This window comes from Pleurodeles waltl, chromosome 7, assembly GCF_031143425.1.
Source record: "Pleurodeles waltl isolate 20211129_DDA chromosome 7, aPleWal1.hap1.20221129, whole genome shotgun sequence".
NCBI lineage: Eukaryota > Metazoa > Chordata > Amphibia > Caudata > Salamandridae > Pleurodeles > Pleurodeles waltl.
The window spans coordinates 1,113,099,518-1,113,105,517 of record NC_090446.1 but is presented as its reverse complement, the minus strand read 5'-3'; positions in this window follow the sequence as shown (position 1 = coordinate 1,113,105,517).

Below are 6,000 nucleotides of genomic sequence, written 5' to 3'. Positions count from 1 at the left end.
TCATACACCTTCCCTGAATCTTTGAGAGGCAATGTAGGACTGAGGCAGGGCGAGGGGGTGGAGCTGTTTTTCTTACATATAGCACTTCCAGTTCATAGAATTAGGTTTTTTGGACAGACAATGAACACAGCCCATCTTCTAAGGAATCTGTAAGGGAGCTCTGATTCAGGAGGAGTTTATGATTTATAGACACAGAGTATAGAGGGCATTTGAGTGTCCTTAACTAGAGAGGATATAAAGAGCTCAATGAGTAATTTAATAGTTTAGTTTTAGCATGACTTTCCTTATATATTTTTTTAATGCATTTAAGATAGACCAGGTTACCTGGCTTTTTTCAAGATGAAACATGTTTCTGTATCAGAATTGTGGTGTCAGAAAAGCCACACAATATCAGCCTAGAACAGTGGTTCCCAAACTCTGGTCTGCGCCCCCCCAGTGGTTTGTGACACTTCCCTGGGGACCTCCAGATCTCTGACAGAAACATGTGCCTGTTTTTATACTTATTACTTCCTTTGTGCATCAGTTTTAAAAGCACTGCAAAGTTTCTTGTACATCCAGCAGCTTTTGGGCAAAAATAAAAGCATCAAGATAACTCTGATGATTAATGTACCTGCTGGAGGGAGATCTGAGCTTTGTCTAGAGGCAGTCTTGACTCATCTAAGGTACTGCAGATGGGTAATATACATGTTGCAAAGAGAATGTATCATACAAAGAACAGTATTTTACGATCAAAGCACAGTGATTTACTGCTTTCGTCACATAGACTCTTTTGTTACTGTGCAGTCCATAAGTTAAAATTGTAATATAGCACAGTGAGATATGAACTGTCATCAAAGAGCTGCATGCAAACTACATGGTACAAGTTAGAAAGTAATATCTTTTTCCCATACTTTCATTTTGCTTATGTTTCTAAAAAAGGTTTGCTTGCATAGAAATACATTATTTTTATTAAGTTTGTGCTTCTCCTGGCCAAGCACTCTTAGAAAATGCCTACCAATGTGGAAGATGTGAATCAGACACCTTGTAGTCCCATGTAAAATGCTCCAACACACTACACTGGTATGAGTGGTGCTCTAAAACAAATGAATTACATATGACAGAGAGGCAATGGAGAGAAGAGAGGCCCTTATGGTTTTACTTCCTTTCCCCAACACATATGTATGTGAAAAGGCTTTCTCAGATCTTATGTACCTAAAAAATAAAAACAGAAATTGCTTGTAAAATGTAGAATCTGACCTGAGGATTCACCTTTCCTAAATAAAACCAAACATTGAAAAGTTAGTCAGCGAGATGCAGCGCCACCCTTCCCATGTTTTTTTTATTTTTGCATATTTTTTCAATCTAAAATAATTATATCTTCAGTAAATTGAGTATTTGTTTGGTGTGTACTTGTTTGTGTATTTTTGTGAATTACTGTTTTAATGTTTAAAACTTAAATCGTTCAAATTGCTTGGGGGTCCCCAGCTTCCAGTAGTGATTCAGTGGGAGTCCTTAGGAGTCAAAAGGTTGGGAACCACTTGCCTAGAACATCCAATGGAGGTTTTGGTGAAGGCTCAGGCTCAGCAGGTCCCAAAGAATAAAGTGCTGAATAGTACGTTTTTCCATAACACTAAGCGGAGGGATCCTCACGGATGCTTGTGAGTATGTATGTGTGTGTTGATAGGTCAATCTGCTACCCACATACATTTTGTGTTACATTGATCTCTTTCTTCCTTGAGGGCACCTATGCAATGTAGAATGTGCTGTACTTACAGGTTCTCTCTCCACAACCCCTGTCCCCTACCCCATCATATCACAACCAAAATCAGGATAATTCAGATCAGGACCAATCCCAGCAGGACGTAATTCTTGATAATGACTGCAAAGCTGCAGACCTAGTGAAAATGAATTAAATACTCTTAAAAAGTATTCTCAGCACACTAGACAAGTGTGACACACTGTGTCTCCCTTGTGACAGCACAGGCATTATTTATTCTCAATAAATAATTGCAAGAGGGAAGAAGATTATATGTTTAATCTGTGTGGGATGTCACTGTTCCACGTAGTGCAGTGCAGCTGTTTTGCACTCTTTGTCAGTAGTATAGATAGAGTGGAATTTTCAGCCAAGTGCACCCAAAATGACCAAATGCCCATTTTACTTCTATACAGCATTGATGCTAACCTCTCCACAGGCCAACACTTTCCTTACCATTGCTTAGATAGCAGTGGGATTAGTAAATCTAGCCCTTTCACCTCCAACACATTCTCTACTGTTGCTTAGACTGGAGTGGGGTAGTAAATATACCCATTCCAATGTCCAACATATTCCCGACTGTTACTTATGTTGAACTGACAATAATAAATCTAACCCTTCTAAATTCAAACACTTTCCTTACAGTTACTTAGAATGTAAATCTAACCCTTCCGAAATCCAACGCTTTCTTTACAGTTACTTCGCTAACCCTTCCAAAGTCCAACACTTTCCTTACAGTTACTAGTCTGGAGTAGGAATAGTACAGCTAGCCCTTCAAACGGCCAACACATTCCCTATTGCTGCTTAGATTGGAGTGAAAATAGTAAATCTAATCCCTCCAAAGTCCAACACTTTTTCTTTCGTAGGAGTAGGAATGGTTAACCAAACCACTCCAATGTCGAACACATTTCCTACTTTTGCTGAAATCAAATTTAGGATGGTTAACCTAAGTCCCCGGAAGTAGAACCATTTTACTAGTGTTGTTTATGTTTGAGTGTTGTTTTTTTAATGTTCATATTATTCATAAAAAGTTCTTTTTTAAGTGTTATTTATTTTTATAGTCAATTTATTTTTTAGTTAGGTGTGATAGATGTTTCTGATAATACATGTTTGTTCATTTTAATTGTTCTTGTTATTATTAATGAAATTATTTTTTAAATTACCTAGATGGCATTTTGATATTTTTAAGAATAACTCTCTCTCTCTCACTTTCTCTCTCTCTCTCTCTCTATATATATATATATATATATATATCTATATATATCTATATATATATATATATATATATATATATATATATATATATATATATATAATATATATAGATATATAGATATATTTCCTAGTGTGGCGGTCAACACTAGGTAGTTATAGTTAGGACCTAGTTTCTATTAAAAACAATGGGGGTCATTACAACATTGGCGGTAAAAGCCGCTTACCGCCGTGCAGAAGACCACCAACACACCGCCGCGGCCGCTGAATCCCGCCACGGTCATTATGACCAACAGCTCGGAATACGCCAAAATCCAGACACCCACACAAGTCTGCCACACCAAAGGTCAGTGATAAACTGGCGATAACAAAACCGACACCGTCACGCCAACAGGAATACGCCCACACTATCACGACACACGAATCCACGCGGCGGTCTTTCAACTGCGGTATTCCATTGGCGGTACACACCGCCGCGCTCAAAATACACACACATTTACAAAACACTACCACATTGGACAATTCAAAATACACACACCTGATACACATACACACACCACTCCCACACACCCAATACAATATAAACCACACACCCACATCACCCACAAACCCTTATGTCAACAATTGCGACTGAAGGCCAGAGAGAGACACCACCAGAAACAACACTGCATCCACAGGCACACAACACCATCACGCACACAACATCCAAGCACCTCACACAACACACCTCTAAATATCACCCCACACATCACAACACACAACACCCAACACATCACCCACACCACCCTATGGCCCCGCAAAGACACCCCAGGTTCTCTGAGGAGGAGCTCAGGGTCATGCTGGAGGAAATCATCCTGGTAGAGCCACAGCTATTCGGAACACAGGTGCAGCACACCACCATAGCTAAGAAGATGGAGCTATGGCGAAGAATCGTGGACAGGGTCAACACAGTGGGACAGCACCCAAGAACTAGGGATGACATCAGGAAGAGGTGTAACGACTTACAGGGGAAGGTGCGTTCCGTGGTCTCAAGACACCAGATTGCAGTTCAGAGGACTGGCGGCGGACCCCCACCTCCTCCCCCAGAACTCACTACATGGGAGGAGCAGGTCTTGGCTATACTGCATCCTGAGGGCCTCGCAGGAGTAGCTGGAGGAATGGACTCTGGTATGTCAAACCTTTAACTGCTTCATCCCCCACCCACCTGCATGCTATCACATACCCCCACCCTCGCCCTCACCCCCATCATTCCAACTCCTCACATATGTCCCAATATCACAAACCACACATCCCAAACCCAAGCCCGTCATGTAACACCAAATCATGGACACCCATCACCAAAGCATGGCCACTGCACATACCCATACACCTCCCTAAACCATTATCACACAAGGTCCTACACAGGAATGCAAGCACTGGGGTACACAGTCACCCACCCATTGCACACCATGGCTCACACAGATGCAATAATCATGCCTTTACACCCCTGCAGGACCCCTACCCAACATCACCGGACAGGAGGGTCCAGATATGTCCACTCCACTCACAGAATAGGCCCACAGTGATGACAGCAGCTCTGTCCAACTGGATCAAGATGACCAGCCCGGCCCATCTGGGACCTCGGGACAGACGGTTCCCCTCACACTGGCACAGGCCACTACAGAGCTTCCCCCGTCTGGAAACACAAGCACAGAACCCACCCAGCGGGCCCATACCTCTGTCCCCAGGACACATCAAGCAGCAGTGTGTCCACCACTACAGGGAACCCAGGCTAAGCCACCACCCCAACAACACCAGGGACCTGGGGGCAGTGGTAGTGGGCACACGGTTCAGGGGACATAGGCCCAGGAACACAGGGGAACTGGGAGGGCTGTGTGACAGGGGGAGGACAGGCCCAGGGAACCCACTCTCCACAAGGCCCTCTCCAACATCATGGGAGCCTACCACCATTCCCAGGAGACGATGGCAACGGTACTGGCCAAGTTTCAGGAGCCCCAGCGGCTGCAGGAGGAACAGTATTTGGGCTTCAGGGAGGAACTCAAATCCATCAGTTCCACCCTGGGCACCATTGTAGGGGTGCTGAAGGAACGCTTCAACACCAGGAGGGACACTGTGGCACAACAAGGGGCCCCTGACACTAGCCTGGATGATGAACTGCCCACCACCACCGCCGGCGCTAGTGGACAGGACCACCACACCAGCACCCCACCCCCTGCAGATGGAGAACCACCCACAAACGGTCCCTGAGATCCAGGACAAAGAAGGAGAACAATGCCAAGACCCCTGCCAAGAAATGAGACCACCCTGACTGTCATCCTTCTGTCCCACTTTGTCACCCTGTCCATACTTAAACTGCCCCAGCTCCACTTCCTATGCCCCTTTCGACACTGCCCCTTTGAGACTAATAGACTGGACTCTGCCATGGACATTCCTCCACCATCACCCCTGACCATTTTACAACCCCCTTCACTATTTAGCACTTAAATAAACACCCTTAAATCACAAAACAATCTGGAGTCTGTCTGTGCTTTCGAAAATGTGTATTAGAAATTACAGTGGCAAAATGCTATATCAAATGTAATGTCAACATACCTATGTCAAACAGCTCTAGTCCATGCGGAAACAAAGCAGATGTCACACAGTGGGACCCACATCTGTGAAATCGTAAAGGGAAAGTGACAACTCAGTTACCATACACTGGGTGAAAATGACAGACAGATGAGAGGTAGTAGAATTAAATCACATGTAGCAGGCAGTGTTGTCTTCTTACCTGTGTCTCACTGGAAGTATTGCAGGATCACTGTGTTCCTGTTGTCTATGTCCTCTTCTTCTGCTTCCTCGTCTTCACTGTCCACAGGCTCCACAGTTGCCACAACACCTCCATCTGGACCATCCTCCTGCAGAAAAGGCACCTGTTGTCGCAAAGCCAAGTTGTGAAGCGTACAGCAGGCCACGATGATCTGGCATACCTTCTTTGGTGAGTAGAATAGGGAACCACCTGTCATATGGAGGCACCGGAACCTGGCCTTCAGGAGGCCGAAGGTCTATAATCCTCC